The following is a 20,442-nucleotide window of genomic DNA, read 5'->3' as shown; positions in this document are numbered from 1 at the left end:
TGCGCTCCTATACATTTAGCCCCGAAACTACTTACTTATATTCTTGAAAACCGATAAAAAAAAACAGTAAACATGTATGCTAGAGCTCTGGAAATAATTACGAACCATGTGGGTTTGGCTATTCCACAGCTTAATGGGGAAAAAGGGAGTTACCTTGGTAGAAAATCAGCCTACAAAAAAGTTTTCATCAGTAAAAAGAAAAGATGCTCCAAAAATACATATAAAGTCAGAATGTAACTTGAAGAGGTTCATAAAAGAGCAAATTCGTAAGGAAAATAGAACCGCAAGCATATGAATCTATATTAATGGTTGAACCACGTCCAGGTTAGGTAAAGTCGAAGGGTTGATCTAAAATCGATGAATCACAGATAATATTAATCGTTTGTGTTACCTGTAATCTTCTAAAAGTGGATCACCAGACTATCATATGTTAGATCGACGAAGCTTTTTGAGCTCACCTCAGACTTATTAAGGCAATTAGTATCAATCCCACTTCGCTAGGTTCGCCAAAGGTCTACCGAGATATTTTAACTTCATTCTGGCAAAGGTCGGGCAATAGAGGAGGAAGTGACAAGATGACGTCAGCTCGTCTTCCTCCATACAGCTTTGACTAAGAATGTCCGACAGAATATTTAGCCGCACCGCTTGTGAACCTATTGGACAATATCCAATCAGAATATTGTGGCGATATCGACGTTGCTTAAGGCCAGTAGTTCGGAGGACCTCTTACAGTTCACTCTGCGCCAGAAAGATATCACAGTCGATCAACTTCTGGTCGTTAACCAGCGCTTACTGAGCTTACTGGAGACCCAAAGGTCCAACGCTAGAACACAAGAAGACATAGGAACAGCTTCAAGTGTGTCGCAGTGTGAACTGTATTGTAAGAGGTTCTTGGAATTAGTGACGACTGTTCGATTGGAAATTGGGAAAAGATGTTCACCTAACTAAGGGTACCCATATAAATCTAATACAGAAACTTGAAACCGTCACTAGTGAGGTCATGCACTACTTCAGTAGTTTTGAGCGCACAGTCAGCGAGCTCAAAGAGAGTATAGTCACTCGGCTAGAGCACACACACCGCTCGGAGAGATTTACTTTTTGATATATATTTTCTGCTATTCCTACAGTAAAAAGGCTAGGTTACGGAGTGGATCCCAGTGAAAAATGTCTTGAATGAATCCACTTAGATAGCTGAGACAGTTCCTTATGATGTCAAATAGTCTATAGTATAAATAAAAAGAGGTTCGCATATCGAAGAAACTTATGGAGCTTATCGCAAATTTGTTGGGGTGGCTAATATAGATTCCAGCCCCTACGCCCGGGTCGCCAAAGGAATGATTACCGAGTTACTATATTTCAACCTCATTGTAACGAACTTCAACGAAAGCTTGACAGAATTCTATAGCCAAATTTGATCTTTAGGCTGCTGGTTTTTAATAAGAACCCTTACTTTTTTCCTTAGAGTTGCCACATCTGCTCTTGTTTACTCACTTATAATCTAAATACCTTTATTTCCAATATTTTTAAACCTCTTTTAATGACCTCCAAAAACTAATGCGTTGGTTAAAAAAGAAGAAGAAGAACAAACAATTAGACTTTCCGCACACATAATTTTTAAATTCCTCACGTTTTTACGCCATGCGTTAACCTCAATTTTTCAATTTCATCGCTGCGCCACTTAAGCGCTTAATCGTCGTAATCGCTGTCAGGCAAACTTAACGCGAACTGTCAACGTGCGTTGGTTGACAGCTCGGGCATTCTGTGCGGTAATTTCGTAATTTTCTAATTACCGTCAAGCGTCTAATTGACATGCAACAAAGCGCGAGCACCGTAATGTCAAGCGAGCAGCGTGCAGGCCGACACAAAAGCTGTCAACCACTGTCAGCTGCGTTCCATTGTCGCCCACAACTCATTTGATATTTGCGGCAGGCTTGCGGCATCTCACAAGTACTTCCTCCCAGGTGAGCAAAGCCGCTCGCTTAAGCCACAATTATGTGTGGCGCTGAGTAACGGACAAGCCACCTGTGCATTATGTTCCGCTACTACTTCCGTTAAGCCAAGTGGCCGTGAGTAGCTGCTTTTGATTTCCACTTTGCCTTCAATCACGGCAACCGCCGCCCGCGCTGCTCTCCGCTCTCAGCAGTACCTTATTCCTTCTCATTTGACTCCTTTTGTTTGCATGCGCATTCTAATTGCTCTTTCTCACCTAGTGGGCGTTGTTGTTTTCATGTTAATTTAAAGCAAGTCATGTCCGCGCAGCCGTCAAATTTAATCAATTAAAATATATTTGCTCGTATGTAGATGAGGATTTCATTAATTTGCTTGATAACTGACTGGAGGTCTTAATTGCATGTTGCAAAACATTGGCGTGCTCGTTGTTTTCAAATTAAAAAATAATTATTATTTTGTGAAGAAGAAGAACCCATAGTCTCCAAAAATGTTGTGGTGCTTATGCTAACCAGTATACAGTGGACTCCACAACCTCTAAAAGCATGAAATAGCCCTTGAAACACGAAAAAATTATTTCAGGTAATCACACATTACGTGTGGGATGGAATACTTGTAGAACTAGAGTTGAAGAGAGAAGCGAGTCGCATTTGCAGACCAAAAAAAAAGAGAATCCGAAGTGGAGTGTACGAAGAACTTGACAAACTGGACGACAGGGGAATGCTCGAAAATTCTACGAAAAAATGCGGCGACTAACAGAAAGTTTCAAGACTGGAGCATACTCTTGTAAAACCCACAGAGGTGATCTAGTGACTGATATCCAGAGCATGCTAAAATTATGAAGGAAACAGTCCAGCCTGCAGAATGGCAGTGAAAGCATAACACTAGGGGATGGTGAACCTGATTCCCCAATCTATGACGATGAAGCGGACATTCCATTGCCTTGCTCGACCAGGAAGAAGTTCGAACAGCTATTACCCGTCTGAAGAACAACAAAGCGGAGGGGGCCGATGGATTGCTGGATGAGCTAGTACAACTCCGTATCAACTCCTTTATAGAATATGATCGGACGAAAGCATGCCCGACGGTAGGAATTTAAGTGGGCTCTGTCCAATCCACAAAAAAGAAGAATCCACAATCTGCGCCAACTACCGTTCTATCGAGCGTATTGTGTGAAAGATTAAAGCCCACCGTCAACAAACTGATTGAACCTTATCAGTGTAGCTTTAGACCTGGCAAATCAACAACCGACCAGATATTCACCATGCGCCAAATCTTGGAAAAGATCCGTGAAAGGAGAATCGACATACACCACCTCTTCGTCGATTTCAAAGCTGCTTTCGACAGCACGAAACGGAGCTGCGTTTATGTCGATATGTCTGAACTTGGTATCTCCGCAAAACTAACACGGCTGTGTGAACTGACGTTGAGCAAAAGCAAAAGCTCCGTCAGGATCGGGAAGGAGCTCACTGAGTCGTTCGATATCAAACGAGGTTTCAGACATCGATCGTGCGACTTTTTCAATCTCCTCCTATAGAAAGTAAATCGAGCTGCATATTAAGATCTGCAACCAACTTCTTGAAGAGTATACAGCTGCTGGCGTACGCCGATGATAATGAAGTAATTGGCCTCAACAACCGCGCCTTTAGTTCTGCTTTCTCCAGAATGAATAGGGAAGCGAAGCAAGTGGGTCTGGCAGTGAACGAGGGCAAGAAGTAATATCTTTTGTCATAAAACGAACAGTTGTCACACATGCGACTAAGGTCCTACGTCACTGTTGACAGTCATAATTTCAAAGTCGTTGATAATTTTGTCTATCTAAGAACCAGTATTAACAGCAACAACAATGTCAGCCTCGACATTGAAACAGGTTGCTACTTCGGACTGAGTATGCAATTGAGAAGTAAAGTCCTCTCTCGATGAACAAAAACCAAACTCTATAAGTCACTCAAAATTCCCACCCTGCTACATGGTGCAGAGGCATGGACGATGACAACATTTGAGGAGTCGGCATTACAAGTTTTCGAGAGAAAGGTTCTGCGGAATATTTATGGCATTGGACACGAATATCGCTTTCGATGGAACGATGAGCTGTACGAGTTATGCGACGACATTGACAATGTCAATTTGACATAGTTCAGCGAATTAGGAGTCAATGGCTACGCTATCTACATAGGTCACATCGACCAAATAAATGAAAGCGCTCCAGCTCTGAAAGTATTCGACGCAGTACACGCCTGGGGAAGCAAAAGAAAAGGAAGATCTCCATTCCGTTGAAAAAACCAGGTGGAGAAGGGCCTGGCTTCGCTTGGAATCTCCAATTGGCGCCAAACAGTAAAGATGAACGACTGGCTGTTGTAAGCTCGGTTATAACCTCGTAAGCAGTGTTTACACCAATAAAGAATAAGAATAATGGCAACATGATGTGGACTTATCCTTAATATAATTCTTGAATAAATTTTTTAAGACATTTATTGGATTATTTACATTTTTAAACTTTTTTAGACATATTCTACTTAGCCAACTGTGATCTATTGATTCAAAGGCATGTTTGCAAAATTTTGTTCTTTATGCAAACCGAAAGCTCTCTAGTGTGGAACTCTTCTAAAATTTTTTGACTAGAAAAGAACTTGCAATAGTTGCTGTCAACTCAAAATAGTTGGATATCAAATACATATGTATATACATACGTATAGAATTATATAAATTTTTCTCTCATAAAAACGGTCTTGCTGGAAACCCGAGAGAAAACTGATCACACAGCTGGCCTTTGACGAACAAACAAAAAATAATTGAAGTAAACAAATTCAATTCAATTGTATGCAAATTGTCAAAACACACCGAGTCCAAACAAAAACTGCATGTCAATAAAAGGAAACAACAAAAAACAAAAACATGTATGCTTGGAATAAATCACGCACAAAATAAAAATAAAGCCTATGAGACACTCTGTGTTGTAGAAAAACTTATATTGTCCAATAAAAACTAGCAATGACTGACAAGCAATTTATTTCTGCCCATTTCTACTGACTATTAATGTGCTCGCTTGCAAATTGTACGCGAGTTGGAGCATTACATCATTTGCTATGCGAAAAAAATGTCAATAAAATAAATAAATTAAGCCGTGTAACAAACAAATAAATGAACAAAATAACCGAAAAACAAATCATTTCAATTTAAATAAATAAATCTCACTTACATGACATATCCATATATTATATAAACACATTTATTACACATAAGTGCTCACTTCGTTAACTATTTTTACTGTCACGAAAATTCGAAAAGTTGTCACCCATACAACTGACCTTAAACTATGATTTATCTTGTGGTTCAAGGTGTGCCTTGAATAGTTATATAAATACAGAGAGTGTGCTTAGAAAGCAAGCTGTGCTCCAGAGCCACAAGCATCCACAACTCATGTGGCTTAGCTTGTGTAAGCTGCCGGGCAACCCACTTAACCTTCGGCCGACAACGGAGCAAGTGAAAATAATGCCAGGAATATGCTTAGTACTCAGTGGGTAGATTATAGAATAATGCACAGAGTATGTGGTTCGAAATGTGTGCCAAACGCATAGCAGAATATGAGCATAATTTGCCTCTATCCATATGTATGTAAATATGTATGTATGTGCATATGACCCGAAAGCGGTTTGAAGCACAGTGTTGTTCTCTAAAGGCCTAAACTGCAAGATATTGGTAGAAAAAGTGTTTCAAAGTATTCCTACACGTTAAGGTATTGCAGTTTTCTTGAATCTATGCGATTGAGGTTTGCGGATTTGCTCAAAATTTGCTTCTGTACAGGATTCTATTGTAAAATATTACAGATATCACATAGATAATTTTCCAGCGTCTCATCATTCTCATCATTTTTTGTCTGCCCACCATCAACACTATCCCAAAGTAACTTTGTGGTATGCTCTGTGTGGCTTGGGTTTTCCATTAGAGACACTACAAAAGTAGACCGATAGGGACAGCAAACGGCGCCACATCTTTTCCCGCTGTTTTGGCATTTCTCTTCAGTAAGGTTTGCCATTTCATCAAGAAAAGATATACGATCCAACGACAAGTCGAAATTATTAAAATTTACTACCGAAATTCGGAACTACTTTAAGAACGCTACGTCCAATTTATGGTCGTCATAATCGTCCTGTCAGATGAACAATTGAGCGTCTAGTGGAAAAATTTGTGGCCAGATGATATTATTGGCGCTACGGATAACCTTAAATTCCACTTGTCTAGCTAGAATGCTTATGAACTTGCTGGTGAGAGACCACTTGGCACCTTTTGTTTTGTCAAAAATTTCGGCTTGAAAGACTGAATTGTAGTCAGTTAGTTTGAAGCTGCCTTATCTGTATGGAATACTACAGAAGAAGCTCGCTTCTGTTCCTTTTTCACCCTTCGATCCGTCGGCGAATATCTAGACTTCGCCGTTGGAACAGTCAATTACAGACCCATTGATCCAATCTTCTCTACCGGGGAATGAAAACGATGTCTTTAATTCCTCGTGGCTCTCTTTTTCTCGATCGCATTGCAGGCGCAACCCGAGTTCATTAAGAAGGTCGAGTATAGTGCCATGCTCGTAGTGACATTTAGTCTCGCTCCAATGGCCTCAAATCATGAGCCGTATTTAAGAGAAAACCACCAGAGACTTTAGATCGTATTACTCACAAGATACCAATGACCCTAAAAAATTTGATTACCCACGAGGTACCACTGACGCTAAAAAAATTTTACTTCATCTTTTAAGAAACTATATTACTATTAAATACTTTATTTTCTTAAATTTCCCACTGGCATATTGTAATTTCTTATAATGTGGCAACCACATGCTATATATTTTTTGTTAAAATGTTTTATCTACATCAGTGCTGCAAAGTTTTATTTTTTATCAATCTCATAACTAAATAACGTTAAATTTTTTTCATCATAAATCGAAACAGCTGGCAACTCCTTCGTTCACATTTCATTTTAATAAAAGGTGAACGTATTAAATAGCGCATTATTGCATTACTTTCTAATAACTTTCTTTTTAAAATTTTCACCGGTTTATTATAATTTCTAGAAATGTGGCAACCCTATTCTCTCTATTTTTTTATTAAAACATTTTATATCAATTTTCTAAAATGTTATTTTTAATATATTGACCACATACATACATACTATAAATTTAATTTTTTTAATTATAAATCGAGACAGCTGGCAACTCTTTTGTCCACATTTTTAAGAAAATAAAAAGTGAACGTAATAAATGGCGTATTATTGCATTACCGTCTAATTTTGCTTTCTTAATTTTTTCAACGACATATTGTTATTTCTAGAAATGTGGCAACCCTACCCCATATATACATAGTTAGTTTTTATTAAAATATTTTACATCAAAATTTTTTACTGTCTAACATTTTACTTTCTTAAACTCTTCATTATTTAACATTTTCTTATTATTTCTAGAAATGTGGCAACTCTATATTATCAAACTTTTTTGTTAAAATGTTTCATATCAAATTTCTAAAATTTTAATTCTAATATATGGGCTACATACATGCCATATCTTTACATTTTTTAATCTTTAATAAAAAAACAGCTGGCAACCCCAACGCAAACAAATTTTAAAAGAAATTTAAAATAAATAAGTAAGTCGCGTTCTGCGTGATCTTGAAAATATTGCTTAATTTTTTTCACTTCCAACACACTGTTTCCTCAACAAATTACAACAACAGCAGTAATCATTGGCAACGACAATTGACACCGAACACCCAACGACCGTAACAGAGACATATTGATATACTAATATACATATGTACATATACTTATATGATATATATGTTCCATATTTATATATAGAATGCAAATTCGTGCACTTATTACTACAACAACAAGCAACCAGCCGCGTGATAACGAATATGAATATGAAAAGCTCCGGTGCACCACTAGACACTCGGGTGGGTGCGAGTGCTGATGAACCTGACCAAGCAAGCAATTGGAACGAATGGTTAAGCTGTGTAACCCCTGTAGAGATATACGTACATATCTACCGTTACTGCAGTACAATTATATGTGTTTGGCACAGTGTAAGGTATGGCTTGAGGGCTGTGAAGTGTCGGACGACAGCTTCCTTTGCTGGCTACTCATTGCAAATTTGCATATTTTCATACATTATAAAAACAATGTACCTATATATATGTATGTGTATATATATTTTTGTGTGTATGTATATATGTATAAACATATATTAACATATCAGCGACTGCGACACTTTTTGCACTTTTGGGGTGCCACCTTCCCATCGGACTCACAGCGCGTCACTTCGACAATTGCTGCACAGATATTCACACCAACTGCCAACGCACACACACAAACACAACTAAAAATGCATGTATGTATTTGTTGGCAAGCTCAAGTGTATTTGCTGTCATTCAATTGAGCATTGGACATTCGTGCAATTTTCGTTCCGATATGCTTGTTCTCACATATTTTTTTAATTTCTTTATTTTTCCTTTTTCAATTTTGCATATATTTATTTCGCTCATTTTTCAATTGGTCAGCAAACACTTAAGTTCCAGCGCTGTCATTTAAGCAGTTGTCTGCTCATGGCTCAATTTAAATATTATTGTTTTCATACAGGGTGTGTAGTTATGTATGTAGGTGTGTGTGTGAGTAACTTGTGGACTTGTCTTCGACTCAATGAAATTTTAATTTACAATTGTGGAGAAAGGAAGTGCTAATGACTTTTTGGGGGTTAAGTAGGGGAAGTGCCATTTAGTTTACATATATACGAGTATGTACGTTTATACACAGAAATAGTTACATGGGTTATAGACAAAATTTGCTCGCAACGAATGACATTTCATTGAAATTTTCTTTGGAAGATTTTTTTTTAATCGGTTTAGTCTATAAATTTTCACAATGGAAGAAAAAAAGATAGACTGCGGTTTGGCTATTCGTAAGGCTCAAATACGAACATATTATTTCTTCTGGTGTGTATGTGAACATAACTTTTTGAGCAGTCCGGTTCAAATTTGATCAGATAGAGGTTTTGGATATTCGTAAATCTCAAATACTTACGTATTTATTTTTAATATTATATGTAAATATAGATTTTTCTTAGATTTGTCCGGGTCAAATTTGATCACATAGGCTATAGATTTAACTTACCGAAAAATTTAGATTTAGACCGCTAAATAGATTTTAATTTCCTGAAAATAAAAAAAAATTTAATTTCATTAATTTTTTTTTTAATTTTTGATTTCCTTAAAAAATTCAAATTAATATTTATAAATTTTTTTTTTAGATAAAAATTTCATTCATCCCTGTGGCTTGCACTAATTTAATAGAAAATATCGAGAACTATTTTTTTCGGAAAGACTTTTCGGCAGTAACAATTTTCGGAAGCAGAAAAAATGTAAAGCAACTTAGTAATTCTTACTGCCACCTAATATCACCATCAAAGTTAGTCTCACAATGCCACATACCAACAACTTTTTTAAGAAACCTAGAAATTACAACCCTAGAAGAAGATATTAGCCAGTAAAAGCTATATATAACAATGAATAACTTTAAAATTGAAAGCTGTTAGCTCTTAAACCAAAACCCAAGCACTTCGTATAACAGAAAATCACTTCTCTTAACACAAAATCACTTCGTGTACCACTTCAACTACAGTTCGTATACTACAAATTCATTTTGTATAGCACTTCGTGAAGCCATGAATAATCTCACTTCGACTGCTAGAGTCGCTTGTCCGTTGTGATACCCAAAACTCCAGGTATTGATCAAAAAGACCGCCGCATACGGACAAAACGTCTAAAGCCAGCCAAAAATTTATTGAGGCGGCTTATATTAATTCCAGCCAATTCGGCGAATTCATAAAATGTACAGCAACCGATAAGCTTCAACATTAATCTGGCGAAAGCTGGAAACTTTGGGAGAAATTGTCTGGATGTTTCCACCACATCTTCCTAGTTGGCATGAGTGCCAATGGAACATTGCTCAGTTAAGATGCCTATCATTGTGGCGATTTGAGTCGAGCTAAGAGCTGGAAGTTCGGTGGAACTTTTACTATCCACACATGGACAGAAAGTTTTCCCTAGCCCACAAGTTTTGATTACTGACCAACGTTTGCTGAGATCTTACGAGGCTTATAGATAAAGCCTCTGAGTGCACGAAGACAGAGAAATCCCTGTTCGTTCGTTCGTTTTCTAAAATTTAGTTATCGATGCCTTTTCTTGCAAGCCATAGGCTTTACAAGTTGATAGTTATGTCTAGCTTTCAGCTCACTGTCAGCAAGCTCACGGTCTATATAGCAGCTCTGCTATCAGAGTGAATGCATATCTCCTTAAAAGAAAAGACACTTCGATCTCAATGGATTCCACATCTGTTTGAAAGACGCTACCATAGTCTGATAGACTAGAGTTCATTCAGAGCTCCCGACAAAAGACTCCCCACCAAACTACCCGTTGAACTTCGCCCCATCCGTAAAAAGCTCACTGTGCCTCTTCTTCAGCGACTCCGTCCCAGCCACATCTCGGAGTCATGTGGGCGAAGAAAATATCGTTAGTAGTAGATTTCTCGGTGCAGTGGTCCAAGTTATCAGGAATGCAGGTGAAGTGAGAGAGAATTTTGGAATGTCCCCCTCTGGGATCCTTAATGTATTTAGTTTCCCGGAGTCCTGTACCAACCTTCACAACAATGAATCTGCCGGCTATGCCCATAGGTGCTATATTTCGAAAGGCATTAAGTGTCAATTTTGATGTTGTACGTAGAGTAACACTGATACCAACGAGAGCCAATCATTAAACGCGTTCTAGCTGTTTAGCGAGTGTGGCTTTACCGAACGCTCTCCACCGACAAATACACCACAGAACCGTATTAGCTGAATTACGGTTACTTAAAGCCAAAACCCAACATTTGGTAAGAGATACCACAGCATCCCAAGTGTTGCTTTACAACAGCATAAGGCAACCAATGCCTGGCTCACTCTTTTCTTGTTTTTTTGGCTTCCATGAAAGCTTCTATCAAGGATGAGTTCCTTTTCGACAGGTTGAAGTCGAGTCACTTGAGTCTAATGGCAAAAAGTTCATAATTTGAAAATTTCTGCTCAAAAAAGGTTTGAGAAATTCCCTCACGGGGAATCTAAGGTTATTGTAGAAAATAAAGAAAACAATGGAATTCGCTTATTAAAAGCCAAGTACTTATAGGACATCTTTTCGAGATTTTATTGATAAAGATCATATACTGGCGAACTTAATTTGTGTTTTCACGAAGCGGGTTTGAAAAGGCCTGAAACGATTATGCGGGTGATGGTTATAAAATAAAACACTCAGCCCTTGCTATATACTGACAGAACTTTAAACTTCTAAATATATTACCAGTTTAAAGAACTGATCGATACCGAACTGTGCGCGTAACCGCCAGATTTCCTCAACCTCCTTTATGTATCGAACGAAGAGCGGTTAGAACACTTATGGTGAGCTTAAAACATAAGAGAGACAAAAATTATTGCTCAACCAACTTCTGCGCTAGATTTGTTGTTGTTGTTCTGAGCGTTTTCTCTGTCATCTAAACTGAAATAATTAAGTGCTGCCAAACTCTTGACCATCCAAGCTGCTGCCTAATGGACCAAAACCAAATTTATTGCATTCACTAGACAAAACAAACCTCATCATAATATTATTATGTTATATACTACATATAAACACAATTCCCAGCTAATATTAAATTATTTACAGTAAAATCTCGAGAGCTAAACAAACGAAACTCATTCACGCGATCATTTCAACATTCCAATCCCATAAAAGAACACCAATCTTAATGAGTATCATTAAACCAAACTGGCACACAATATTATTAGCATTTTATTAGAGTTATTAATTTGCAAAAACAACAGCAAAAATGCATGCAAATGCAGCGAGATAAATAAACAAATCAATATGAGCACAAAGCCGGGCTTTCACAGATGCAAAGAAGTAAACGGACGATCGATGAAGCGTCGAATGCAGAAAATTGAAATGTCAATAAATGAAGCGATTGAAACGACGACCCAGCATAACTTAGCTTTGTGACTTTGCGACTTAGAGTGGTTCAAAAGTGATACTACTAAAGCAATGGAGATCAGATTTGAAGTAATATGGAGCTGAAGAGTGACGACACCGGATTTATGGCACACATAACTTAGAGGTTTCGGGCGAGTTCACACGACTTCACGAGAGAAAGGTTCTGCGGAAGATTTGTGGCCCATCTGATGAGTCGACGTTACGAGTTTTCGAGAGAAAGGTTCTGTGGAAGATTTATGATCCTCTGCGCATTGGCAATGGCGAATACCGCTTTCGTTGGAACGATGAGCTGTATGAGATATACGACGACATTGATATAGTTCAGCGAATTAAAAGACAGGGGCTACGCTGGCTAGGTCATGCCGTCCGAATGAATGGTAACACTCCATATCTGGGAGTATTCGACGCAGTACCCACCGGGAGAAGCGTAGGAAAACCTTCCTTCCTTTGGAAGACCAGGTGGAGGAGGACCTTGATTCACAAAAAATTATTTGCAACCACTTTCGAACCGGTTCCGCAAGACATATTGTAGTTTTTTTGAATCCACTCAAAATTTTCTTGAAAATTCACAACAAAGTACTTGCATTAGATATCTCACTGGACCTCCGTGTCTTCCACCGGGTTAACGCAATGGTAACACAATCGGTGTTCATCACAGGCGCGTTGGCTAATGAGTTTTCTAAGGCGAAAAAATTTCAAAAAAAAAACAAAATATTATAAGGCAAACAAGCTGAAGTTGCCAACCGTTGCAAATAATGGAACCACTGAAGAGTCCGTCGCGTTCGAGGCACAGATGTGACAAAGTGAGCCACTCGTTAAAGCGTAAAAATAAACAGCCATAAAAAGACCAATAAAAATTAAGAGGCTGGCAAAAAGCAAAGCGCGGTATTTATGCTACAACAACAATAAACTACTCGTACAATAAGAGCACTACAAAGACGTGGAGCAAATGAGCTGGCAAAATAAAAGCGCAACTGTTGTAAGAGTTTGGAGACTACGTGCCGGGCACAGCAAAACGGTAGTTGACTTCAAGCATCGCTAGCGTACTGAAACTAGTTTTCATTACAAGAGTGTAAGAAAAAAAGCACAAAAACAATTATAAGAACACGGAAAAGCGAGAAGAAGTGCTGAATCAGCGAGCTGCGCGTTGTTGTAAGCACTTTTTATGCTGAAGCTGTGCTCGAAAGCGGCAAAAAATGAGGTTATAATTAAAGTTACAATAATGATAGTGCTTTCAAGTTGAAACAATCGTAAATATGGCCGAAGACATTACAGCGATCACAGCGCAGTAGGCAGTCTTGCATGATCTTTCACTTTTTAAGCGTGAAATGAAGCGTGCATAATCTTTAAGCTGAGCTTAAATGGCATAGAGAGTGTATAAAATAAGCGCTTAGAGCAACCGACATTAGTAGCGCTGTTTTCTACCAGCAACTAACAGCTACGTTTGGCCAAAATTTGGAGCGTGGCGAATCGAACAAACAACTGGCTTAAGCAAATAGAGAAAGGATACAAGCTTTGTGGAGTTATCCAAACTGTTTCTTTTGTGGAATTCTATATCATATAACATGTCATCTGAAAATTCATTAGTCTAGTATAGCCAAACACATTTTTTTGACAAAATTCGATTTTTTTATTCAACATAGTTCCCCTCGAATGTGTTACACCGATTACAGTGATCTTTTGGGTAACATTTTTTAGTACGATTTGTCGTTTGCTTTAAAATAGGTCTCAGTTTCGGCGATCACCTTTTAATTAGACGAAAATTTCTACCCAGCGAGCATTCTTTTGTGTTCTGAGAACTGGAAATGGTAGCTCGGGGACAAGACCTGAGGAATAAGGTGGATGCGGAAGCAATTCGAAGTCCAATTCATGGATTTACAGCCAACGTTTTTACTGACTTCTCATTCGGTGCGTTGCCTTGGCGAATCAACACTTTCTTTGTCTTCAAATCCCTCAAACGGTCCAAGAACTCTTTGTCACTATTCATGGTCCTTCCTTTTTCAAGTTAGTCACTAAAAATTATACCATGCGCATCATAAAATACAGACCCCAAAACCTTGCCAGCCGTCTGCTGCGATTTTCCAAGGTTTAGAGGGGGTTTGTCGCATTCAGTCCACTCGGATGACCTTCGGAGTGAAATGATGAAGCCATGTTTCATCCATTGTCACATATCGATGCAAAATCTCGGGATTATTATGCTTGAACATCTCCAAACATGGCTCCGAATCACGCGGCACCCACTTTGCACAGAGCTTTCTTATATCGCAATCTCCGTAAAGAATACTTTGATCCTTAGAGTACCTTTGGAAATAATTTTATGGACTTTAGTGAGGTTTTCGTCGGTAACTACCTCTTTTGGACGTCCAGTGCGGTTGTTGTTGCAGCGGCGGAAAACATTCCTAAAAAATTTCGAGGAATGCTACCGAGTTCACATTTTTCGGCCAGATATTACTTAGACCCGACTGTCGTGGGAACGTCCACTGCGGTCAGCGTCTTCGGTGCTCATTTCACCACGTCTAAACTTCGCATACCAATCTCTGATGGTGGACTTTCTTGGGACAGTGTCCGGTAACTCGTCGTCAAGGCAAGTTTCTGCTTCAACTGTAATTTTAGTAGCGCCATCTATGTCTCAGATCTGGGACTTTTCGATTGACCTTATAGTTTACTAAGAAAATTTTTCTAAAATATACTTTCTTCGTAATTTTCAAACAAAAACTGATTTGAAGTATCCGAACTTGTCAATATGAAGTAAGTTGAAGCTACGACCGACAGCTAAGCGCACGAATAACGGTTATTATTTAGAATACAGCACACTATCTTGAATGATTAAAGACACATCATTTACGCTGTGAGTTCCACAGCCAAAAGTTCAAGTCTATCGCGTTCAATACCGTTATGTATTAAAAGCTTCACTGATTACAGCCACATTTAAATCAGCGCAACGGTATTTTACTTGCTGTAAATTACAAGGCGGTGGATACCTGAACAAATTCGCTGCGACTGAGCAACGCCAGCGAAGAGCCGAAAAAAAAACAAAGAAAAAAGGAAACTAAAAAAGAAAAATGCTTGTAATCGCACGAATAAAGACTGAGCGTGGAAAGAAAAAAGAAAATGTAATAAAAATCGTAAAACAAAAGGCAACATTTGTAAGCAGAATTATGCAGCACCGCGAAGACTTACGGGCCTTATCGAGACACATACACAACAAAGAACATTTGCTAAGCATTTTTATTTTGAACAGTATTACTTTTTTTGCCTTCGTCGTAGCCAAGAAATTTCATCGACCATTAAAAATGGTTCGTTAGTTTTTTTTTTCTCTGGCAACATTGTTTTTTTTTTGTTCTTCTGCTGTTCGCCAGCTTGACTGACTAATGGTCGGCCGTTTGCGGTACGCTCGTTGGCGATAGCTTTGCTTGAAGCGCGCTGCCTGGTCGCCGGGTCGTTTCATTGAACCTGAGCCGCACTGACTGACTAAGCCACACTCACCGCCAACAGCGCCGCGCACTTTTCATGTTGCATTATTCACGCTTTTTTAGACTTAAGGTGCCGCAACATGCGGTGCTTCACGTGCCTTACGCCAACCTCTATTTATTTTCTTTCGGAATTTTTATTTTTATTTCTGCAGGCGAGCACCCTTTTCCACGTGCGCCAATGCAACGCTGTGCCACGAACCCATAACGGTGCGCAGTGATGCTTTGGCAACAGCCGCCGCGGCAGCAGCAGCAGAATGCACGCAGCTGTGACTTGCGCTCAAGTGCGAGTGTTTTCATGGAAAAGCTCGATTTATGGATTTACTATGTGCATATGTAAGTGTGTTAGGGTAAGCGATTGGTTGAGGAGAAAGGGTCTGACATGGGTGGCATGCTTGGCAGCGCCGTTGGCTGTGCAGCGCCACATAATTTGTCTTAAATTGACTGTGCGTGCAACCAAAACATCAATACCGTTGCAATTATAGAAGTTATGGATTAGCAGGAAATTTGATTTGTGGACTTTGCATGAGGAATGGAAAATCGTTTGAAAAAAAACGATAAAATTGTTAAAAATAATTTTTTTTGACTTTTTACATAGTTTTTGGAAGTAGTAACGAATGGAGCCATGTGTAGAAATTCACGCAAGTGAGGAAAGTTCTCTGATTGCTATACACTTGGAAGTGGCCAGAAACGATTTCACGGCTTTCGGACTTAGACCAACTATCTTCTGGATAGCCAAAGAACATCCGTTTGAAGGCGAGCTAAAGTGATAAGGCGAACCATCCCTCCGCAGGGTTGTGCGCTAGGTTTTGAAACACGCCCGAAAAAAAACAAAATACCTCGAAAGAACTCCGCCTTTAAAACACTATCGCAAACGGATAACGATTTGAGGGCATGCCTTGGAATGTCCGGTCCATTGGAAACTGCCAACTGACGCCCACATAAAAGTAAATGCGAACATCACCGCCGTCCACGTGCGATGGATACAGGACTGAGACGAGTAAATCTTGTGTCATTTACTACAGTCAATATTCAAGTGAGATTTCGTGGTGGGAGAGAGACTCCGTCGCCGAGTAGTGGCATTCACCCCGGTGGATGAACGTCTAGCCATAATCCGCATGAAAGCAAGGTTCTTCAACATATCGTTGATTTGCGCCCACGCCCCGACGAAAAAGAAGGACTATGTGACCAAACATATCTTTATGAGCGCTTGGAGCGCACCTATGAGAGCTGCCCCCGCCACCATGTCCAAATGGTGCTTGGCCACTTTAACGCCAGGGTGGGCAAGGAAAATATCTTTGGCGCAACAGTCGGTAAATTCAGGCTCCACGAGGAAGCATCCCCAAATGGGTTGAGGCTGATCGACTTCGCCGTGGTCCGAAATATGGTTATCTGTAGTACTAAAGTCCAGCATAAGAAAATTCATCAAGCTACCTGGCTGTCTCCGTATCGAAAAGCCACCAACTAGATCGATTATGTTATGATAGACGAAAGACACGTCTCCAGTGTTTTATACAGCGCCCCAAGGTCCTAACATCGACTCGGACCACTATCCTGTTACGAAGCCATTGGTTTTCGGAAAGGCAAAAGAACAGCTGGTTCGATGAGGAGTGCCGTGTCGCAGCGAAGAAAAACCAAACTGCCTACCTCGCAACGTTACAATTGATCACAACACGTGCGGGATGGGATAGATACCGAGTGTCGAAGAGGGAAGCGAAACTCATTTGCAGACAAAAAAAGAGAGAGGCCGAAATCCGAAGAATTTTCTACGAAAAGATGTGGCGAAGACCGGAATATGCTCTTGTAGGACTTTCAAAGGTGGTCTAGTGACTGCTGCCCCGAGCATATTGAAATGCTAGAGAAACACTTCTCCAACCTGCTAAATGGTAGTGGAAACATAGCACCAGGAGATGGTGAGCCGATTCAATCGATGACGATGGAGCAGACGATTCATTGCCCGACCATGAAGAAGCTCGAATAGCCGTCTGAAGAACAACAAAGCGGCGGGGGCCGATGGATTGCCGGCCCAGCTATCGGACAAATAATTTTTTAAATAAACTTCAACACTCATAATATGTTTTCAAGCTTTAAGCAGCTAGAGTTCAATGTCATAACGGTATTGCACCTTTTCAACAAGCCTTACTGCGCACTCTTTCTCTATTAGCTAAAGTTCGCCTGAGGCATTCGTAAGACAAAAACGTTTTTGTGGCCAAAGTGTCAAGAACAGTCTGCTTGGAGCACAAACCAACAACAACAACAACAGCAATAGCTAAAATAGAACACTCATTGCATCAGCCAACCCATTGGAGAGAGAAAAATGAAGAAGAAGAAGCAGCACTTAAATTCAGTTTGCAGCAGTTGCTTTAAGCACACATACACACGCGCGTTTATGAAGTGTGCTTCAAATGCGCGCATGGTGTCTGTTGTCAAGCTGTTGTCCGTCCAACCACGAGCACCAGTGGACTGGCAAACGGACGGACGGCCGCACAACTGCAACATCAAGTCAAGCGCACGCGTTTAAGCAGATGCGCCAACGGCTGTGGTACTTTATTCTTGCTGTTGTTGTTGTTATAACACCCAACAGCCTGCAGCATGCAGCAAAGCAGAGCGCATAAATGCAACAACAACAGCAAACACAGCGCTGGCTGTGGAAGAGGCAACAAAGCAGCGGCAAATAGCAACTAAGCTTGTACATATTTACTGTATATATGTACATATTGTATATACAGACATACATAAGCATTATATATGCACACCCACACGTTCGTGACATTCATTACACTTGAGTTCAAGCGCAATGTGCTCACAAAAGCTTTAGAAACGCTGCTATTCTCTGCTATTCTACTTTTGCATTTTTTTTGTTGCTTTTGTTGTTGCCATCGGCCAATGTCAACACAATGAATGGACGCAAAATTTGTGGCATGTGGGCGAGCGCTGCACGCGTGAGTGCATTTTAGCGCAGTAGAAGGCGTGCAACTGCACGAAAACGGCCTCAAGCGCCTAAAAGCAGGCAACAGATATCAGATTATAGCAGATATGGCAGGCCGTTGTTGCTGTAAAAAACTGAAAACTGCATAGAAAGCAGCTGAGAAAGAGTGTGTTATCTGCAACTTCATCGCTTAAAATAACAGCAACAACAACGAGAGGTCAAAGCGTTTTCAAAAAGCAACAGCTGCAACAAATGTAACTAAAATTAGTTTAGCACACAGAAGAAGAAGAAGCAGCAGCAGTTGAAAGCGTAGAGCCGTAAGCGTTAGCTAAACAGCCAGTGTTGCAAAATTATAAGCGCAAATGTTTTCATTAAGTGGCAACGGTTCGCTTGCTTCTCTATGCTGCTGCCGCCAGCTATGGAGCTAGCGAGTTGGTGTTCTGCTCCACTGCGCAGCTTGTGGGCTACTTCTTGGTGAATATTTATACATGAATATATATATACACACATATATATATATATATATCCACTTCGCATATCTCTTCACAATTCATGCCTTTGTGTGGGTGTTCCACTCTGCCAAGTTGCTTGCTACATGCCACATGCCATACCCGATTGCAACTTGCAATGTAGCATGCGGTGTTGGCCAATTAAGCGAGCATGACAATGACTGAATTTAAATTAGGCGGAACCCGAACGATTCGTGTTGCAGCTGTGCGCGCGTGTAGTGGTCGAAATAATTAAGGAAATTATGAAATGTTTAAGCAGAAGCGACATGGAAGTAGATGAATGGGATCGTTTTAACAGAACTCAAACTTATATGTACCAAAAAGTCACTTTTTCTAATAAGAATTAGATAGTCTCTGGATATATACTGGATATAGTCTGCTTCGAAATTTCTAAATAAGTGGATAGTATTGAAGTGCATTGTACACCTAGGCCTTTTGGAAGCTCTTTATGAAGCCAGCGGAACAAAAATCTCTACACTCTATGTCTATGTCCTTTCCGAACCACCCTGGTCTGCCGATGATGTTCAACAGTACGAAAAGTGTTATCCGTACCACCTCCGAAGCGTCGTCGAGAAACCCTCGACCGATAGTTGCTATTCTGTTCCTATTCAATACCACGAGGGTCGAGTCTACTGGAACGGATCTGGATTTTTATCCAAAAAATAATTGTCAACTCGGTATAATTCTGCCGTTACAACAACAATGCCATTATTTTTTCATACAAAGTCTTGCATTGACATGGAAGATGTTCTATAATCTCTTCCTCTTCTACCTCTTGACAGCTGACAATAGTCGTGGTATGGCATTCCCAGTCTGCTGACGTATCTGCCAACTAGACAGTGACTTGTTGGCTCTCCTACTACAGTTCTTATGTCATACCTTTTGAATTTGAATAGTCGGCCTTTACAGCTCATAATCCATTCATGCCACGTTCGCCTGCTTCTTGGTCAAGTCAGAGATTGACTCCAACGAGACTCAGCTGTATCTACTAAATATAACATATCTGTCAACTAAGTATCCACAAGTAGTCGGTGGCATATACATTCCTTCTTTACCGGAGTCTAATTGTAGGATGGTGCCTGCAATGGCTAGTCAAACTGTTTCACAGTTGCCAGGAATATCACTATGTCCTGGAAACTACTGTAGATCAAGGCATTTTCTCACTGTTTTCTGTGAAGCCATAAGGTACACTAGTAATTTCAAAGCCTAGAACATTAAGGCTTTTTTAATTGATTTGATATCCACTTGGGAGGCACTGCATTGCATCCGGTAGTCGGAAGGCAATTCTCTACTCTATTATCTAGTTTGACTGATCGTTGAAGATACTTACCCTTATGTATAGAAGCTATATACTATATATATATACGGACAGACAAACTGTGAAACAGACAGACATTGCTAAATCGACTCAACCTTTATCATTTATATTTATGCCTTCTATGGTCTCTTACGTTTATATCTGGATGTGATAAACTACGTGGCAATCTGGATATATCCTGTTCAGAAGCTTTAAACTATCCCTGAGAACCATCTGA

The 20,442-nt window shown here is 39.8% G+C and overlaps 1 protein-coding gene across 5 annotated transcripts in view; it reads right to left on the bottom strand.

Moving 5' to 3' along the window:
- The window catches only part of LOC126755142 (protein unzipped), a 114,467-nt gene that overhangs the window by 59,993 nt on the left and 34,032 nt on the right, over nucleotides 1-20,442 (bottom strand). For all 5 annotated transcript variants that reach the window (XM_050467509.1, XM_050467510.1, XM_050467508.1 and 2 more), the window contains exon 3: nucleotides 9,103-9,143. The gene's annotated coding sequence lies outside the window, so the exon portion shown is untranslated. The remainder of the gene's footprint in view (nucleotides 1-9,102; nucleotides 9,144-20,442) is intronic.

This window comes from Bactrocera neohumeralis, chromosome 4 (assembly GCF_024586455.1).
Source record: "Bactrocera neohumeralis isolate Rockhampton chromosome 4, APGP_CSIRO_Bneo_wtdbg2-racon-allhic-juicebox.fasta_v2, whole genome shotgun sequence".
NCBI classification, from domain to species: Eukaryota; Metazoa; Arthropoda; class Insecta; order Diptera; family Tephritidae; genus Bactrocera; species Bactrocera neohumeralis.
This window is presented reverse-complemented; position numbering and strand designations above follow the sequence as displayed.